We start from the raw sequence: 21607 nt of genomic DNA on the forward strand, positions 1-21607 counted from the left end.
AGCTTCTAGTTTTGTTGATCTGCTCTACTGTGCTCCTTGTTTCTTCTTTTTTTTTTAAAGATTTTATTTTTATTTATTCGACAGAGAGAGAGACAGCCAGCAAGAGAGGGAACACAAGCAGGGGGAGTGGGAGAGGAAGAAGCAGGCTCATAGCAGAAGAGCCTGATGTGGGGCTCGATCCCATAACGCCGGGATCACGCCCTGAGCTGAAGGCAGAGACTTAACCGCTGTGCCACCCAGGCGCCCCTGTGCTCCTTGTTTCTAATTCATTGATCTCTGCTCTAATCTTGATCAACTGCCTTCTCGTGCGTGGGTTAGGCCTGTTCTTTCTGTTCCAGCTCTAGCTTCTTGAGGTGAGAATATAAAAACTGCATTTTCGATTTTTCTGTTCTTTTGAGTGAGGCTTGGATGGCTATGTATTTTCCCCTTAGGACTGCCTTTGCATTGTCCCATAGGTTTTGGACCAATGTGTTTTCATTCTCACTGGTTTCCGTAAATTGCTTAAGCTCTTCATTAATTCCCTGGTTTACCCAATCATTCTTAAGCAGGATGGTTCTTAGTTTCCAAGTGTTTGAGTTTCTTCCACATTTTTCCTAGTGATTGAGTTCCAGTTTCAAAACATTGTGGTCTGAGAATATGCAGGGAATAATCTCAGTCTTTTGGTGTCAGTTGAGACCTGTTTTGTGACCCAGTATATGGTCTATTCTGGAGAAAGTTCCATGTGCATTCGAAAAGAATGAGTATTCTGTTGTTCTGGGGCATAGTGTTCTGTATATATCCATGAGGTCCATCTCGTCCAATATGTCATTCAATGCTCTTGTTTCTTTTTTGATTTTCTGCTTAGGTGATCTGTCTATTGCTGAGAGTGGAGTGTTGAGGTCCCCTACTATTAACGTATAATTATCTATATGTCTCTTTATTCTGGTTAAGAATTGGCTTGTGTATCTAGCTGCTCCCCTGTTGGGGGCATATATATTTATAATTTTCATATCCACTTGTTGGATACATCCTTTAAGAATAATATAGTGTCCTTCTGTATCTCTAACTACAGTCTTTAGTTTAAAATCTAATCTGTCTGATATGAGAATTGCTACCCTAGCTTTCTTTTGAGGTCCGTTGGCATTAAAAAATGGTTCTCCATCCCTTCGCTTTCAGTCTGGACGTATCTTTAGTTTCAAAATGAGTCTCTTATAGGGGCGCCTGGGTGGCACAGTCGTTAAGCATCTGCCTTTGGCTCAGGGCGTGATCCCAGTGCTCTGGGACCGAGCCCCACATCAGGCTTCTCCGCTGAGAGCCTGCTTCTTCCTCTCCCACTCCCCCTGCTTGTGTTCCCTATCTCGCTGGCTGTCTCTCTCTGTCAAATAAATAAATAAAATCTTTTTTAAAAAATGAGTCTCTTATAGACAGCATATGGATGGGTCATGTCTTTTTATCCAGTCTGCAACCCTGTGGCATTTTATGGGAGCATTTAGGCCATTCACATTGAGAGTGGTTATTGAGAGATATGATTTTAATGATGTCATGTTACCCTGTGAAGTCTTTGTTTCTATAGATTGTAAATTTCTGCTCTGTATCACTCTTGGGGTCTTTTTACTTTTATAGAACCCCCCTTAATATTTCTTGTAGGGCTGGCTTGGTGATCACATATTCTTTCAGTTTCTGCTGGTCTTGGACGGTCCTTGTCTCTCCATCCATTTTGAACGACAGCCTTGCTGGTTAAAGGATCCTTGGCTGCATGTTCTTCTCACTTAGTGCTCTGAATATGTCTTGCCAGCTTTTTCTGGCTTCCAAGGTCTCTGTAGACAGGTCTGACATTATTCTGATGTTCCTCCCTCTGTAGGTGAGGATTCTCTTCCCCCTGGCTGCTTTCAAGATTGTATCCTTGGATCTAGTATTTGCGAATTATACTATTATGTGATGTGGTGTTGTTCTGTTCTCATTGATCTTGGGAGGGGTCCTCTCAGTCTCTTGGACATGAATGCTTGTTTCCTTTGCTAGATGAGGGAAGTTCTCAGCTACAATTTGTTCAAGTATCTCTTCTAGACCTCTCTCTTTCTCCACCCCCTCGGGGATGCCGATGATTCTAACATTGGAAAGTTTCATTGAGTCAGTAATCTCCCATAATCTACATTCTTGAGATTGGATTTTTTTTCAGCAAATTTCCCATTTTTTCCCTCTTTTCTATCATCCCATCCTCCAATTCACTAATTAATTCTTCTGCCTCATTTACCCTGGCCATCAGAGCATCCAGTTTAGACTGCATTTGATTCATAGCATCTTTAATTTCTGCCAGATTTGCTCTTATTTCCTCCCTTAGAGATTCTATATTCTTGTTAATATTTTTGTTAATATTTTTTTCAAGCCTACACATCACCTTGACCATTGTTATTCTGAACTCCATTTCTGACAATTTGGTTATATCCATATCCATTAGTTCTGTGGCAGAGGCCACAGTCTCTGTTTCTTTTATTTGTTGGGGATTCCTCCTCCTTATCATTCTGATGAGGAGAGGTTGCAGGGATGTACAGAGCCCAAATTATTGACCAGGACCCAGGCAGTGTGCACTTGTTTTATAGGGACCTTAGGGATGTGGGCTTCTTACATTTTCAGCCTGCCTTCTGGGGGAGGGGTCTGTGACGCTGATACTCAGGGAACCCTGTTTGGGTAGAGTTGCCCCATCCCCTGTGAGAGGAAGTGGGGATGGGCACAATGCAAGCTGGTATTTCTGGGTTTTTGTTCTCTGGCGGCTTTCCCTGGCAGTTTCTTGTGACTCTTCTGAGAGTCAGAGCACCAGTGGCCATACTCAAGCCTCTGTCTCAGAATAGAGAGATTGCAGTCCTCTCTCCACTGAGCTCTCCTGGCCACTTTAACACTGTTTCCGTCGGTGCTGCTAAAAACCCCACAGCATCCTGGGTTGTGCGTCCCACAGCTGCTCTCCTGGCCCTCACTTCCAGGGCCAGCACATCTCTGTCCTTTGTGCTTCTAACACCACCAGCCTCCCCCGCACGCTCCCGAGCTCCGTGTTTCAGTGTGGTTTGAGTGCACGCTCCGGAGTTCCGGTTTTCAGTCTGGTCACACGCGCATTGCCAGGCTCACGGTCTTAGTCTGCTTTCTCAGCGGCTACCAGTCCGCGAGTCCAGCCCGCTCCCCAGTGCAGGTGGCTACTGCTTCCCAGTGCCGGAACGCAGTGGCTCCCTCTCCCTTCCTTTTATCTTCCGATATCTGTGCGTGCATTCCCAGATCCCCGCTTCGTACCTCAATACTCAGCACTGGAGATGTTCGTTTGTAGAGATTCAGATGTATCTTCCTACGTCTCGGGCTGATTTCGTGGGTGTTCAGGATGATCTGGTAGATATCCAGCTCAATTCAGGGACCAGCTGAAGAAAGGTCCCCTACTCCTCTGCCATCTTTTTTTCTTCCCCTGCAGAGCGTTTTTAAAATCATGAATGGATGTTGCACTTTGTCAAATACTTTTTCTACATCTATTGAAATGACCATATGATTTTTATCTTTTCTCTTATTGATGAGATGTGTCATGTTGATTGATTTATGAATATTGAAGTGCTCTTGCAACCCAGGAATAAATCCTACTTGACCATGGTGAAGGATTTTTTTTAATGTATTGTTGGATTTGGTTGGTAATATTTTGTTGAGGATTTTTGCATCTATGTACATGAGAGATATTGTTCTATAATTCCTCTGTGTGTGTGTGTGTGTGTGTGTGTGTATCTTTTCTGGTTTTGGTACCGGGGTGATACTGCCCTCATAGAATGAATTTGGAATTTTTCCTCCCTCTTCTGTTTTTTGGAATAGTTTGAGAAGAATAGGTATTAAGTTTTTAAAAAAAATATTTGGTAGAATTCCCCAGTGAAACCATCTGGTCTTGGACTTTCATTTTTTGGAAATTTTTTTATTACTTATTCCATTTCATTGCTGGTCATTAGTCTGTTCAAATTTTCTATTTCCTGCTGCTTTAGTTTTGGTAGGTTATAGTTTTCTAGGATTTTATCCATATCTTCTAAGTTGTACAATTTGTTTTTTATAATATTCTGTTCCAATTGTTTTTATTTTTGTGGTGTTTGTTGTCAGTTCTCATGTTTCATTAGTGATGTTAATTTCAGTCCTCTCTCTTTTGTTTTTTGATGAGTCTGGCTAGATGTTTATCGTTTTTGTTGATGTTTTCAAAGAACAGGCTCCTGGTTTTAGTGATCTGTTCTATTGTTTTTTAGTTTCTGTAACATTTGTTTCTGCTCCAATCTTTATTATTTCCTTTCTTCTACTGGCTTGGGGTTTTGTTTGTTCTTCTTTTTCTAGCTCCTTTAGGTGTAAAGTTAGGCTATTTGGGATTTTTCTTGCTTGTTGAGGTAGGTCAGTATTGTTATAAACTACTTCCCTCTTAGAACCACTTTTGCTGCATCCCAAAGAATTTAGAAACTTGTGTTTTCATTTTCATTTACCTCCATATGTTTTTTGATTCTCTTTTTGATTTCTTGGTTCACCCATTCATTGTTCAGTAACATGTCATGTAACTTCTGTGTATTTGTGCTCTTCTCAGATTTTTCTCTTGTGGTTGATTTCTAGTTTCATAGCATTGTGGTCAGAAAGGATGCATGTCATGTATGACTTCAATCTTCTTAAATTTGTTGAGGCTTGCTTTATGGCCTAATATGTTATCTGGAGAATGTTCCTTGTATACTTGAAAAGAATGTGTATTCTGCTGTTTTAGGATGGAATGTTATGAATATATCTGTTAAGTCCATCTAGTACAGTGTGTCATTCAAAGCCACTGTTTCCTTGTTTTCTGTTTGGATGATCTGTCCATCAATGTTTATGGGGTGTTAAAGTCCCCTACTATTATTATATTACTATTAGTTTTTTCCCTTATGTTTTTTATTAACTGTTTTATGTATTTGGGTGCTCCCATGTTGGGTGCATAAACATTTACAATTGTTATATTCTCTTGTTGGGTTGTCCCCTTTATTATTATGTAGTGTCATTCTTTGTCTTGTTACAGTCTCTGTTTTAAAGTCTATTTTGTCCAGTATAAATATTGCTACTCTGGCTTTCTTTTGACATGCATTTGCATGATAAATGCTTCTCCAACCCCTCACTTTCAATGTGCAAGTGTCTGTTGGTCTGAAATTAGTCTTTTGTAGGCAGCATATTGATTGGTGAAAAAGAGAAGTTTCTTAAAATATGTGTAATGTAATAATTTGGGGAAAGAATATATACAAAAAAACATATTTTGTACAGCAACATTCCTTCCTCTGAAGATGTGTGTGACACTGGAGTAGTTAGTTATGCTTTGTGAGCTTGAACTTCCTCATCTGTACAATGGGTATATTGATATTTACCTCAGAGAGCTGTTACAAGTAATGAGCAAACATTTAGAGAGCACCTGATACATAATATTTCAGCAAACATATGTATGGTCTTCACTGTGTTATTTTCAAATGAATTTTCTAAAAAATGAACATCTTATAGTGGTCCTTCAGATTGGGCAGAAGGAAAAGAAATGAATGCGTATTTATTGATGGATAAACTTTGGTATTTCAGTATAGGATAAATTACCTGAAGATGGTGGAAATGAAGAAGCAAATCATCACCTCTTTTTATGTTTTCTGTTCTTTTCACCTTTAATTTTGACACTAGAATAGCCATCTTTTTTTGAACCACAGAAAGGAGGCAGTAGTGAATAATAGAGTATCAAGGTGGATCTGCTGTACTACAGACTGAAATTAGGAGACCAGGGTCCCAAATACCAGATTGGTCCTTGACCATAGTACCATGTAGTCCTTTCGCCTGTGTTGGCCTCAGCCCTAACACAGAACAATGAGTATAAACCCAATGGTTAAGTACAGGGATTTTGGACTCAAAGTTGCTTATCAACCTGGGAAAATTAGTAATTAATTTTATGATCTTTAACACATATTGATTCATATGTGAAACCACATGTAATGAATGTACATTATAGGTGCATACGTGGAGTTTGTAATGGGAGGAAATGCACAAACATGGTACTCTTTTTTTGAACTAATAAATGGTAGGATTGCTGATTAATTATATATTTCATTCTAGATTTCACTATTTTTCCCATTAGCATGAATTGTTTTAAAAATCAATATTGATGATGATAAATAAACATTGCTCATAGAATATTTTAGAAATTCCTAAAATAATGTAATACTTCTATATCCTCTTAATAAATAACATCACATATTGTTATAAATCATTTGAAGTACTTTTCTAGCTCCAGTAGCCTCCTTCTTATCCAGAGGTAACCACTCACAAGAATTTGGATTTTTCATTCTCAACACATTTATTTATAGTTTTTTAACATATGTATATATCCTTATGTGAAATATGCTATTATTCTCTTGTATGTTTTATCTATAGTTGCCTGACTATAGTCTGTGTGTGGGTTTTGTGTGGATTTCTAACATTCTTTTAATTGTTGTTTGAAGGTATTTCAGGAGACATTTTCACAATGTATGATTTTCATGCTACTCCTGGAATTTTGAAATTTATTCTAATCCCCTTCCAAAGATGAAACTCCACTGCACTCATGCTTTTTAAGGCAATGAGAGGGTATTCACTGAAACTGCTCCCTGAGACACATGGAAACCCATTTCCTCAGAGAGTGGCTTGGTGACTGTCTCTGTGTAGCATTGCTGGGTGGAAAAGTCTGTCCAATTCTTGGGTTTGTTAATAGGAAGACCACCTGCCTTGTAATGAATCTAAGCCACATTCTCCAACATCTCCTTTATGAGGAGTAAAGCCAATGCATTTTCCTTCTTATTTTTTGTACTATATTTTAGTTGGTTTAGGGCCCAGATATGGAGAGGTTGTACTTTGGGATCTCTTAAAGAACAAAGCTTTATGAAACAAGAACATAAGTATAGTTTGAGAGCCAGAAAGACATAGAAAAAGAGAAGAGCTATGGCCCCACCCCTGACAGCAGAGGAAAACATGTGCTCCATAAAGGCAGTTTGCTACAAGAAGATTGAAGTAAGAGGCCTGGGCTGTGCAACCCATTTGTCCTTCCAACCTCACTAATCAGATAAATGATTCTCTAGGTAGAGGAAGGAGTGTATAGAGAGGTTAGATGTGTTTGGTCATGGATGTGCCTACCTGGAAAACCATATTGGGAATGGAGGACAAGAATTTGCCAGGATAAAACCAATGTATGATTCAACTGACTAAGTTTCTGCCTACTAATTGACTAGTCATTTACGCCTGCTTTCCTGAAATACTCTGAGACTTCTTAACATGACATTTTCTGTGTATGTATCTAGATGTTTCAGTCACATGATTTTGGACAGTCTTTGTTTTCTGTCACACATGGCTAACTGCTTAGCATGGCCTTGATTTCACATGTTCATCCTCGAAGGACTAACTCACCTCCCTGAACCCTATGATACCTCCCTGGGCCTCGGTGTACTTGTTTCCAAAACCCAAGTTCTGCCACCCATTGATGGAAAAGCCAATATTCAAGAGGTGAGTTTTGATTGGAAAAGATATGAGCTTTATTCAGGAAGCCAGCTGCCTGGGGAGATCCAAAGACCAACTCTGAGATTTCTGCCTGGCCCAAGAATTTTTTAAAGTGGTTTAGGGCCGTTAATCAGTAAGGGAAGTACAGTGGTCCATAACATTTCTTGATTATGTGCAGACTCAATGGTGCCAGCTACAGACGTTTTCTCAGTGCTAGGAGGTTGTGCTAGGGGGCCTGGTCCCTTAGTGCCCGGTGGTTGTGCAAGGGGGTTTGGTTCCTGTTTCCTAATGTGCAGGTGTGCTCTCTTCTTCCTAGGAAAGAATGCATGATCTATAGTTACATGAAGGAAGGTTAATCAATTCACGTGTGCTAAAGGCTGTTGCTAAAGTTTAAAGACTGCTAGGTTAGCTGGAGGCACCAAGGAAGCTTCATGCCGTTAATACTCCCCTTAATACTGTCTCTTTAAGGCAAAGAAAATTTCTGACCACAGGGACATTCTTTGTTCCATCAACAAGGGCAGAATTCTGCCAATTACCAGGTTTCAGTCTAGAGCCTCTAATTACTATGCTTTCTCATGTGGTGGCCTGAAGAGCGAAGGTGTTTTGCTTTTAGGGGAAAAGAAGGGGTAGGATGAGTATGCACAGGCATTTCAGGTGTTGGAGGAACACCCTAAGCATCCGGGTTGCCATAGAAGCCCGATGTCAATTGGGGATTGTAACAACTTTTTGTACAGACATAGGTGCATTGGTGAGGATTGCAGGGTCCTGCTTTCAGGTATTGGGAATTCATTTGAGGGTGTGGTTCCCTGCGGTGGGGGCTGAAACGTTCTGGGGCATGAGAAGACACAGAGTCCAGAGCCAGGTCACCTCTTTTCTGCTTTGGGGTTCAGTGCCCCACCTGTTTTATAGGTAAAGCAATTGGGGTCCTGCCCAGCCCCGGTGAGTATGGGTCCTGCCCGAAGGGTGTCCTGTAGCTGCTTTTTTCTAGAGGCAACTGCTCAGGTGGTAAGACAGGCAATGACTCTGAGCCCCAGCTTCCCCCTCTGTACAATGGGGATGAGAATGTTTCACCTACAGGATCTCTGAGAACATTCAGTTATATACATGAGCAAGCCCATGAACCTGTGGTTACTGTGAGATCATGAACGTCTGTATGAATTCAGGATACTTACTCCTTTTCCATGTTGCTGTTAGGGTATAAACAAGGAAAGGAGGAGAAAAAGCCCTGTGAGAAGTCCATTGTAATATGTAGTTATAACCAGACCACAATTGTGTCAGTGTCATTGTTACTAACCTAGTGCTTAGCATGGTTCTGGGCACATATACACAAGGAAAGCATAGTGATTGGTGGATCTGTCTCTTGTAGATGAGCTCATATCATGTGTCTGAAGGAGGCAGTTTCTGAGGGTCTGTGTCCTGATGGCTGCTGAAGCTTCTACTCCAGATTCAAGGGCAGCAGTCGTCAGTAGACCCCATCATTTCACATTCCTGGTGGGATATGAATCCAGGATCAAGTGGGTTCATTGATATGAAGAATATCATGTAGTATAATAGGTCCTGTAAGGGTCACAAACTAACTTAAAGAAGCTACTTTGATCTCATCATGGGAGAAGGGGTTTAGCAGGTGGAATTCCATTCCATCAGCAACTTCATTCTGTGTAGTATGCCTTGTGCCCCATCTTAGAGATACCTATTTTTTGTTGAAAACAATAAATTGTCTACATGGTGAGGGAAGTTGGTCTTAATATGCATTTGCAATAAATATACCTAAATTGTTCTCTCAGTGTAAATAATAATCGACAATTCCCGGGGGCGCCTGGGTAGCGCAGTTGTTAAGCGTCTGCCTTCGGCTCAGGGCGTGATCCCGGCATTCTGGGATCGAGTCCCACATCGGGCTCCTCTGCTGGGAGCCTGCTTCTTCCTCTCCCACTCCCCCTGCTTGTGTTCCCTCTTTCGCTGGCTGTCTCTCTGTCACATAAATAAATAAAATCTTAAAAAAAAATAATCAACAATTCCCTTGTATCTCATAGATGAGTGTGGATGTGTAATTGTTAGATCATCCTGTCAATTTAACATTGTAACATAGATTCTTCCCCAATGCGGTTTTTGCCATTACATAATACATTTTTTAAAGAGCCAGATAATTTCCCAAATGTTAGTTTGAAGTGTCAGTGACTAGAATTTACTATATTTTTGAATTGAAGTGTAGTTGACAAACAATGCTACATTAGTTTCAAGTGTACGAATTAGAGTTTCCACAAATCTATGTTATGCTATGCTTACCAGAAGTGTAGCTACCATCTGTCACCATACAACCCTATTATAATACCATTGACTATATTCCCTATGCTCTTTCATCTTCATGACTTACTTATTCCATCAGTAGAAGCCTGTACTGCCCACACCTTTTTAAAATTTAATATTTTTAAAAATAGTACCCTAGAGTTTGCCCTGTTATAATGATACTCAACCTCTTTCCAAAAATTAACCAGTTCTCTTAAATTTAATTATTATTTTCCTAATATGTATTATTTCAGTACTTCAGAAGGAAGTGGACATCAACTTTCTCTAAATATTGGGATAAATTTCATTGCAAATGATGTTTCTTTTTTGGTTATATGTAGTGTAGACCAGTTTGATTGGATATAGTGTGGTCTGTTAATGCTATAAGAACATAATTGTGGGAAGTTTTCACACGATTCATTTAACTGCATCAGAGAATTATGAATCTATAAATATATGTCAAATAATGAGGTATGCGTGACATGCACTGCACTACACATATTTAATAAGTATATGCTTTAATCAGTTTATATAAATGTGTATATATACACATATATATATTTATGAATTTAGTATTACTGTCAAGATAATGAACATATCGATCACCTCAAAATCTTCTTCAACCCCTTTCTAATGCCCTCATCTGCCTCTCCAATGTCCCTGTCTATGTCACCCTACCTCCTTCCTAGGCAACCACTGATCTTTTGTCACTATGGATAAGTTTTCCTTTCTTATAATTTTATGTGAGTGGAATCGAACAATGTGTTCTTTTTTGTCAGTCTTCTTTTGTTCAACCTAATTATTTCTAGATTTATTTGTTACATGTAAGAATATTTCCTTTTAAAAAAGATTTTATTTATTTATTTATTTATTTATTTAGAGAAAGCAAACAGGGGGAGGGGAAGAGGGAGGAGAGAATCTCAAGCAGACTCCCCACTGAGTGCAGTGATCATGACCTGAGCCGAAATCAAGAGTCAGATGCTTAAGTGATTGATCTACCCAGGTGACTCAATTTCCTTCTCTCTCTTTTTTTTTTTATCATTGATTAATATTCCATTATGTGGATATACCACAATTTGGTGTTTCCATTCACCTAGTCATGCATATTTGGGTATTTCCAATTTGGGGCTCTTGTAAATAAAGTTGCTATGAACATTTCAGTGTAAGTTTTTGCTTGGACATATGGCTTCTTTCTCTAATACTTAGGTGAATTTACTCAGAGGAGTTATAAAATTAACATTGTAAGAAAGTGCTCAACCTTTTTCTAGTGTGTTTGTGCCATTTTTTGTTGTCAATAGTGAGTGTATGAGACTTCCATTCTCCACAACCCTGCCAGGTATGGTCAGTGTTTTATTTTAGCCATTCTCAGAGGAGTAGTGGGATTACATTTCTTAAATGACTAATGATATTCAGCATCTTTTCATGTGATTATTTGACATGTGCATATCTATTTTGGTGTATCTTTTCAAATATGTTTTCTTCCATTTATTTCCTGGAGTGTCTCTTTTATTCTTATTGACCTTTGTGAGATTTTTAAATTCTGGATTCAAGTCCTTTATCAGATATGTGATCTGCAAATATTTTCTCTGAGTCAGTGGCTTGTGTTTTAATTCTCTCAACAATATCATTGGAAGAACAAGGGTGCCTGGGTGGCTCAGTTAGTTAAGCGTCTGCCTTCAGCTCAGGTCATGATTCTGGAGTCCTGGGATCGAGCCTTGCCTCAGGCTCCCTGCTTAGCGGGGAGCCTGCTTCTCCCTCTGTCCCCTGCTCTTGCTCTCTATCTCAAATACATAAATAAAATCTATAAAAAAATACCTTTGGAAGAACAAAAGTTTTCATTTTGAGGAAGCCTAGTTTTTCAATTTGTTCATTTCTGGTCTTGATTTTTCCTCTGATGTTATATCTAGGAAATATTCAACTAGCCTATGGCAACAATCATTTTCTCCTGTATTTTCCTATTGAGGTTTCATACCTTTAGCTTTTATAATTAAGCCTATGATTCATTTTGAGTTGACTTGTATATGGTATAATAAGTGGATCACAGTTGATGCTTGTGCATATGGATACCCACATGTCCCAGCACCATTTGTTGAAAATACTATCCTTTCTCCACTGAATTTCCTTTGTAACTTTATCAAAGATCAATTGTCTGTACATATGTAGGTCTATTTTTGGACTTGTCATGTTACTTTGATATGCAGTTCTACCTTTATCCCAATACCACACTATCTTTAATACTGTGGGTTTATAATGAGTCTTCAAATAAGGTAGTGCTTATCCTCCAACTTTATTCCTCTTTTTAAAAGTTGTTTTCATAGTCTTGGACCTATGCATTTCCACATGACTTTTAGGATAAGCTTGTCAATGTCTTATACAAAACTGTCTGCTAGTATTTATTGGGATTACATTGAATCTACGGATCGATCTGGGGAGAATAGACGTCTTAGCAATACTGAGTCTTCTGACCCAAAATGATATATCCCTCTGTTTATTTAAGCTTCATTAATTTCTCTCAGCTATGTGTTGCAGTGTTCAGAGTGCAGGCCTTGCACATATGGACATACATGTGCTGCATAGTTTTCTCTATATAGTTCATACTTTTGATGTATTGTCAATGGTAGTATTTTGTATTGCAGTTTCCAGTTATTGTATTTTCACTGAACTGTCAGTAGGAAAATGTTCCTGGGAAATCTTTTTGGTTGAAATGACCAATTATTTTAGGAAGGAAAAGATACTTGATGTTTAACACGTATATTAGTCAGGGTTCTCCAGAGGAACAGAACCAATAGGATGATTATCTATAGATAGAGATTTATTTTAAGAAATTTACTCAGGAGATTGTGGAGAATCTGATGGGGGAGGCCAGCAGACTGGAGACTCAGGAAAGAGTTACAATAGAGTCTGAATGCAGTCTGCTAATGAACTACAAGGTGTTGATGTTGAAGATGAAATCAAAGGAGTTTACTGGCAAAACTTTCTCTGGCTCAGGGCTGATCAGGCCTTTGTTCTATTCAGCCCTTCACCTGATTGGACGAGGCTCACCTACCCTATGGAAGGCTATTTCCTTTACTCAAAGACTACCCATTTATTTTATTTTTAAATTTATATTCAATTAGCCAATATATTGTACATTAGTTTCAGATGTTTTGTTCAATAATTCTTCAGTTGTGTACATCACCTGCCCTCCTTAATGCCCATCACCCAATTATTCCATTCCCCCCACCCACCTCAGCAACCCTTTGTTTCCTACAGTTCAGAGTCACTCATGGTTTGTCTCCCTCTCTGATTACTTGCCATTCAGTTTTCCCTCCCTTCCCCTATAATACCCCATGCTGTTTCTTATATTCCTCATATGAGTGAAACCATATGATACTTGTCTTTCTCTGATTGACTTATTGCACTCAACATAATACCCTCCAGTTCTATCCATGTCAATGTAAATGCTAGGTATTCATCCTTTCTGATGGCTGACTAATATTCCATTGTATATATACATGTACCAGCTCTTCTTTATCCATTCATCTGTTGATGGACATCTCGGCTTTTTCCACAGTTTGGCTATTGTGGACATTGTTGCTATAAATATTGGGGTGCAGGTGCCCATTAGGATCACTACATGTGTCTTTGGGGTAAATACCTCGTAGTGCAATTTCTGGGTCATAGGGTAGCTCTATTTTTAACTTTCTGAGGAAACTCCATACTGTTTTCCAGACTGGCTATACCAACTTGCTTTCCCACCAACAGTATAAGAGGGATCCCCTTTCTCCACATCCTCACCCATATTTGTTGTTTCCTGTCTTCTTAATTTTAGCCATTCTGACTGGTGTGAGGTGGTATCTCATTGTGGTTTTGATTTGTATTTCCTGATGCCAGGTGATGTGGAGCATTTTTTCATGTGTCTGTTGGCCATTTGTATGTCTTCTTCTTTTTTTTTCTTTTTTAAGATTTTATTTATTTAGGGGCGCCTGGGTGGCTCAGTTGGTTAAGCGTTTGCCTGCGGCTCAGGTCATGATCCCAGGGTCCTGGGATTGAGCCCTGTATTGGGCTCCCTGCTCAGTGGGGAGCCTGCTTCTCCTCGCTCTCCCACTAGCTCTCTCTATGTCCAATAAATAAATAAGCAAAATCTTTTTTAAGGAAATATAAAAAGCAATTAGCCCTCCATAAGGTAGGTGAGCCTCATCCAATCAGGTGGAAGACTGAATGGAACAAGAAGAAAGCTCTCAAAATGTTTTATAATAAAGCAGGATGGTTGCTGTTTGTGTTTTTCCAGCTTTCCTTGGCCAGCATGGTTACCATGGTGACTCAGTGACCGCTGTGGAACTTGATAGAGTCTGAAATCTTTTCAAAAAATATTTTTTTTTATTTGACAGAGAGAGAGAGAACAAGTGAGAGAGCTAGCGCAAGCAGGCGGAGCGGGGGAGGGAGAAGCAGGCTCCCCGCTGAGCAGGGAGCCCAGTGCGGGGCTCAATGGGGTGCTCCATGCAGGGCTTGAGCTGTGCAGAAGCTTTTTATCTTGATGAAGTCCCAATAGTTCATTTTCGCTTTTGTTTCCCTTGAAAGTCTACCCGATTAAATGTAAATCCCATTCAAAAGAACTCTCACAGAAATATCCACAATAGTATTTGATCAAATACCCGGACACTGTGGTCCTACCAAATAGACGGATACAATTTACAATCACAACATCCATTCGCCTAGATGTCCATATTAGTTTTATATATGATTGGCAATGTACTGAACCTGGGGAGTAAAATGTCGCCCAGAAAAATCTACAGGTTGTCTTCAGAAAATCATTCACTAAAATGAAATACTCTAATAGCTTTCAACTTTATTTGTGGTTCAAATTAAATTGTGACATTTTCTCTTTACCCCCAAACAAATCCACCTCGATGAATTCCTGGGTTCGTGGACAGCAAGAAAAAGAGGGGGAGAGCATGACTGTGCACGTGTGTGTATGTGTGAGCATGTGTGTGTGTTGGTGAACCTGAGAGCAATATTTATTGTGAGGAATATGTGAGGTGAATTACTGTGAATTATGTCGGTCCTCAGTTTCTGGCACATGTGAGGAGACAAGTCAGGATGGTTGCTGCTTGTGTTTTCCTACCTTTCCTTGGCCAGCATGGTTACCCTGGTAACTCAGTGACACCTGTGGAACTTGGTACAGTCTGAAAATGCATTTATAATTTTTGCCTGAATCACTCATTTTTTCTGAGAGCTGTTAGGTATTGCTTTTATAATGCTATCATTCTTTCTAGATTAATTATTTAGCATTCAAATGTCGGGTAGAGCTTTTCCATTCTCCTTTGTCATTTACTTATTTATTCATGTATTTATTTTCTTAGTATGACCCATGGATTTCTATTTTGCTCAAAGATTTACCCTCTGACATTGTAATTATATATTTGGATGCTCACATTGTCACAGAATTGGGCAGTGTTAGCCCCTTCAAATTGGCTGCTGTGTCCATTTGCGGCCTCCCTTGAGTTCCCTGAGCATGTACTTTGTTCTGTGAGCCTGATTATTTCCCAATCTGTGGAAAGAGGATAGTGTTGCCAGCCTCAGAGCAATGCTTTGAGCATTTAAAGACTAAAAATTTAAAAATAACAACCTATACTATGTGGCAAGAAGAAAGCTCTCAAAATGTCAGTTTCCCAGTCCAGCTGTGTCTCCCTCATGTTGTCGACCTGCTGCCTCTGACATGACCATGATGGCGTGACTACCAGAGAGGATACTTGGACATGGAGCACACAGCAGGGATGAAGCCACATTTCCTTGATGTGAGAGCTTCGGTGTCACTGCTGTGCGCGGGAGGGGGCTGTGGGATGGAGCTGGGGAAGAGCACAGCATCGCTTCGCAGCTTCCAGGGACCTGAGTGGGGACAGGCAAGCACATGCTCACCCTTCCCCCACTGCATTTCATGTGCTTTCCCTTCCTCTCACTTTTCCCTCTGGCGGGTGTGCAGCAAGAATCATTCTTGTCCAACCTGGGATCCCATTTATGTTTGAAACTAGAAATATGGAACATGAGGAAACTAGAAATATGGAACATGAGGAAGTGAGTTACCTGGAAATTAGCTATTTTTGACGGCTAAATTGTGTGTGTGTGTGTGTGACTATAGTAGTGAAAATCAGAGAAAGAGGGGAAACTGAAGCTAGTGATAATATGCAGTACTTAGCAAAATTTCAGTCTATGTAAAAAGCATTGTCGATTATACCAAATTACGTGTAGTTAGCCTGACTACTGACCACGCAGCAAGCTCTTGTTTTCTTGGAATCCAAACACCCTGAATTTTACCTTTAACTTCGTATCACTGTTTCTATAGCTTTCTTTACACAAATAATGCATCTTTACTGTGGAAAATGTAGCAATTATGGATAAGCAAAGTGAGGCTCCCTGTTTGGTTCATTTGGATCCTATAGAATGACATACAGAGCAAATGTGTCAAGACCTTATTCAAATAAACTCTTTTCAGAGTGAATAGCCAGAGCCAGCACAGACTTAGCAAACCTTCTATATTCCTTAATACTACCCAGCAAAAATCAGTGACCCTGAACATGCCAGATTTTCAAGTGCCTTTGGGATCATCAAAGGCAGGTTAAATAATGCCGGGTCTTGCTCTGGAGTTCAGAATATATCAAAACCCTTGACAAATCAGTGGTGCTCGACTGTATATGGATACTCAATAGAAGAGATGACCTTATTTCCCAGTTATTCTGGAAAAGAGACAGCTTACATATATAAGAAATGAGAGGGCACAATTGCTGGCAGATACAAGTTAAGGGTTGCTCAGGAATAATTTCATCTGGATCAACCTTCCCAGGGAAGAGGCAGGATGCCATTTCTATACCAAGAGGTTCATGAATGGAATTTGCCTGTTGAATGCTGTAATCAAGAGCAAACAACACTTCACTTTACAGATTAAACCATCCTGTTTTCTCTTTGAAACTTGAATTGACTGTGTGTTTCTTGTGTTTCTCTGTCCCTTCTGGCTCTACTATCTCCTATACATACTCATGGTTATAGTTTAAGCTCAGTATAGACCAGCATCAATCTCCAATTCAGGATTAGATATCCCAGAAAATGTGTTTGTTGTTGTTGATGTTGTTTTTTAATTCTAGGCAAGTGATGGATACAGAGGGATTGTTCCAGTTTAGTGAAAATCCAGAAAGCTGGCTGATCCCATGAAGTCGAACTTCCAACCTCCATCCTCCCTCCCCTGTGTGGAGCCCTCTGGTCTGAGACGCAGAGCTGCCATCCTGGATCTCACAACCAGGTGACATCACATTTGTCTCCATTTTTGTTGTTCTTTTTTCATGAAAAAGAGTGCATTACAAAGAGTAAAAAAATCACAAAATACCTATGATACCAATTGTGCTTGGAAAATTCATACGTATATGAAAGCAGATCCATTTGCTTTTGACCCCAAGCTACATCTTGTGTATTGATTTATCTCTTGCCTCATCACTGTCAGCTGATACACAGTGTGGACTGTGCAAAAGTTCCTTACCAGGGAATAGGGCATTCTCCCTCCATTCCCCCAACGTTGTATAGGCTGCCCGACCTTCTCCCGCCCCCTGTCATCCCCGGTTCATGACAAAGGACACAGCTTCCCAGATCCCGCTCAGCTTCCTTGTCCTCTCTCAGTCACCTATCCCTTGTTCTACCCTGATGCACCCTTGAAATACCCCCCACCATCTTCCAAGGGGCACCACTGCTACCAGGTATTTATTTCATCTGCAGGAACCAAAGTGTATGTTTTCATGATATTCTTTTACACCTACCAGTTTTTTCAGACATAATTAGAGTCGTTTTTCATAAGTTGAATGTCCAGGATTTTGGAAGATTATTATTTTTTTTTACTCTGCAGAAGCTTCCCAGAAGTTTGGTATTAGAGGTACTTTGTTGCCCCCTTGTGACAAAAACTCTGAACTGCAGCTTGAACGTGTCTTGGAAGGAAAGTGGGAGCGAGGGGCTCTGACCCAAACTCAAAAGATACTGAACTGTCTGGAAGTCAAGATGAAGACGATAGAATTCTTTGGGTACAGCGTATTGATGGCTTTCTCTAGACATTTTATACAAATGGAATTATACAATATGTTGTCTTTTGCATACTGATCTTCCTTCTCTTGTCTTAATATTTTCAAGCTTCAAATACCGTAGAGTGTATCAGTATTTCATTCCTTTTTTTGGCCAAATACACCACATTTTATTTACCCATTCACTGATAGGCGGACATTTGAGTTGTTTTCACTTTTGGCTATTATGAATAATGATGCTATGTACATTCCTTTACTAGTTTTTATGTAGACATATGTTTTCATTTGTCCTGGCTGTGTGCCTAGGAGTGAAATTGTTGAGTAATTTAGTAACTCTCCGTTGAGCTGTTTGAGGAACTGCCAGACTGTTTTCATGACCCTGACAGTGTTGAGGAGTGCAGGCACAGTCTGTCATTTTTCTTCTGATTGGACTCTTGTTATGAGTTTTGAGAAAGAAACCGTAGAGTTGAAGTGCCCTTCTTGTCACTTCCTATTTAGGAGGAGGTGATACCCACTTGACATCACTTCGTCACTGGAGATGCTGACCTTCATCACAGGGTTTAGGGTGGGGTTTGGCTAGTTTCTTCAGTGTACAGTAACTATTTTCCATTCACCTGTTCTATTCTCGGAAGTGAGTCACTAAGTCTGTCCTGCCCTCGGGGGTGGGAGTGAGATATGGTTCTTCTCATGGAGGCAGGGTATCCACATATATTATTTGGAGTTACTTAAAGATAGTTTATCTCATGGAATCCATTTTTTGTTAATTCAGACGTTTACATATATGTCCGTATGGATTCATGTATACGTATTTTCCCAGGTTTTTTTTTTTTCAAATGGCTACATCCCAAAAGAAGGTCTAGCATCATGATTTCTCTGGTGTAGAAGATGGATTTTGACTGAACACTCAGGAAACTGCAAAAGAGTTCCCTAACTTTGCCATTATATATCACCACCTGTTATCTAAATATGGTATGTTAGACAATGTTTTTAGGTAATATATTTACCCGTGGCAGAGTTTGGAATGACATTACACTTTCATATGCTTTTATTCCATGATTGATTTCCTTGAAAAAGAAATAAAAACATATGACAGAGGTATTGAAATGATGATAGCAAATTATTGCTAACATGCAGAAAACATATTTGCAAAATCCATTCAATGCAGCAAAATGATAAGATATGTCAGAGAAAATGTGTGCTTCGTTTGAAAGCCCGTTGTGAAAAGCACAGCACTTTAGTTATCTGAGTCCAATTCTATGGAAGGTTATTTTACAACTCTAGCTTTTAATGTAGCTGATCCCATTGTACTATAATCCTTGTTATACCCAAGCAATTGAATTCTGATCTGGGGATAGGAGATCCTTTCCTTTTGGGGAAATAGTTGTTTGCATCCATTGAACAATCATTTCAACATTATAGCTATGTACGTGTGATAAGGAAGTGGCTGTTGAGTTGGTAAGTACAGTTTCCATGGAAACATGAGGGAACATGGCCTCGTTATATAATGAATGAAGACTGAGTTGGAGAGGAGGTGCAGGGAGATGTGAATTGAGTATGGAGAATTTTTCTTAGAATTTTGGTGCAAAGGCGAAAATATATGTAAAAAGGAGAGTCACGAGAGTTGTGGCGAGGGGCCCAGGGCATTAAAGCATGTTTGTAAATCACCAATTATAAGAGACTTGAGCAGGCTGAAATCTTAAAGGGAAGGAGCCATCTCTTCTTTGATTGAACATCTGAATTTGCCACTCCACCCTGTCAGCACTTTACTTACTTGTTTCCACTCTGGAGTGGTGTGATCCTTAACTAAAAGGAATGGTATAGAGTTTGGTATTAATGCCTGTTAAGTAGATGAATGGATGAATGGATGCAGGAGATGTCTAACATGTCCTGCAAAATCACCGATTTTTGCATCTTAGGGCAGAGCTCTTCAGGCAGCTAATGAACCCGTGGTGTTGGGTGGCTGAGAGGATGCAGCTTCTCAGGACACAGCAACTGATGGCTGCAAGATGGGAGGCATTTCAAGTGTGGAGGACCAGCCTGAGCACTGCAGTTGCTGTAGAAACCTGACATCATTGTGGGATGTTAACGATTTCTAAATAGAGACAGATATGTCCTGGGAAGAAGAGCATGTCTGCCTGCCTTCAGGTAGTTGGGACTCACCTGGGAGAGTGGGTGTCTGTGATGGCGGCTGAAATGCCCTGAGGTGTGGGGAGACAACAGGATTCAGATCCAAATCACCTCTTTCTGACTTTGGGACGTGGTGCCCTGGCTGTTACTTATGGAAAGCCATTGGGGTCCCATCTGACCCCAGCGACTGTGGGTCCTGCTCCAGGGGTGTCCTGGAGCTACTTTTCTTGCAATGCAGCGGTGTGGGAGGTAAGATGGGTAATGACTCTGAGCCCCTGATTCCCCCTTTGTACGATGGAGATGAGAATGCTTCACCGACAGGGTCGCTGAGAACAGTCAGGGGTGCACAGGAGCAAGCCCGAGGCCCTGTGGCTACTGTGGGCTCAGGAATGCTTGTATGAATTCAGGACACTTCTTATTCCTTTTCGACTTTATTGTTAGGGGGTAGACAAGGACAGGAGAGAAAAAAGGCCCTGGTGAAAAATCCATTAAAATGTGTTTGTTATGACCATGACCCATTGTATCAGTGTCATTGTCACTAAGCTAGTGTCTAGCATGGTGCTGGGTGCATCGTTACTCCAGGAAAACAGTGTGAGTGCTGGATCTGTCTCTCCCTGTGCAGCTCTTCATGCTGGTGGTCAAGCTCACATCAGGACCTGAAGGAAGTAGTTTCTGAGGATCTATGTCCTGATGGTTTCTGAAGCTACTATTTCAGATTCAAGGACAGCGGTCATCAAGAAACCCCAGCACCTTACATCCCTTGTGGCATCTGTGGGATCTGGCATGCGTGACTTTATAGCTGAAACAGAGCATGTTGTGTATGAGCTCCTTTGACACTAGATGAGTTTTGATCTCCTATAGTATTACATGAAAGGAATTATACAGGTTGCATTTGATTTTCACGTGGCTTGTTACATTCAGCCATTGATTGTTCTGAATTATCTTTTATTTTACATGCATATGTGGAACATTATTTATGAATACTTGGGAAATACTTGCTTGAATATTTGGTATATAATATCCACTAGAAGAAAGCTTGTATCTGGGAATCACATAGATTTTCAGTCCTTTTTTAAATCATGAATTATCTATTTGATATGAACTGAAGTAGAAAAACACAGAATTATCTTCAGATTCAGGATTATAGTAAATATATGACAAGTGAATATAACAAGTTGGAGTTATTAAACTCTCCCAGGAAGTGACAATTGAAATAGTATTTTTTTCTTTTGTAAAGCAAAATTTTCTACTTTGATGATATGAACCAAAACATAGAAATGAGTTGTGTTTGTTTCCCACATACATATTTAAAGTAAGAATAGGAAAGTTTCCAGGAAAATAGCAATCACATGAATATTTTTATTTTGGAAGTGTATGCTATAAGCATTTCATGGAACACATACCTTTAGGTATAATTTATTGCATGTATATGGGCTTATTAATATGCAAATTTTATCTGACATTATGAAGAATGTAGAAATTGATTCTTTCATACCAGGGTAATGTTAATGGCCTATGGCAGAGAATTTTATTAATTATGGTAGACTAGATTTTTTAGGATTTTTTCTAAGAGTCTGTTTTCATGTGCATTTGTTTTGTTTTTTAGATTCCATATATTAGTGAAATCGTGATATTTTTCTTTCTCTGTTGGATTTATTTCACTTAGCATG

General features: G+C 39.8%; 1 long non-coding RNA gene across 1 annotated transcript in view; it reads left to right on the forward strand.

Annotated features, from left to right (window-relative positions):
* Positions 1–20920, forward strand: part of LOC105240555 — a 79978-nt gene extending 59058 nt beyond the window's left edge. Inside the window, exons 5-6 of the long non-coding RNA XR_002144014.2 lie at positions 16893–17047; positions 17642–20920. This is a non-coding gene — a long non-coding RNA (uncharacterized LOC105240555). The remainder of the gene's footprint in view (positions 1–16892; positions 17048–17641) is intronic.
* Positions 20921–21607: the final 687 nt, after the last annotated feature.

The sequence above is a fragment of the Ailuropoda melanoleuca genome, chromosome X (genome assembly GCF_002007445.2).
Source record: "Ailuropoda melanoleuca isolate Jingjing chromosome X, ASM200744v2, whole genome shotgun sequence".
NCBI lineage: Eukaryota > Metazoa > Chordata > Mammalia > Carnivora > Ursidae > Ailuropoda > Ailuropoda melanoleuca.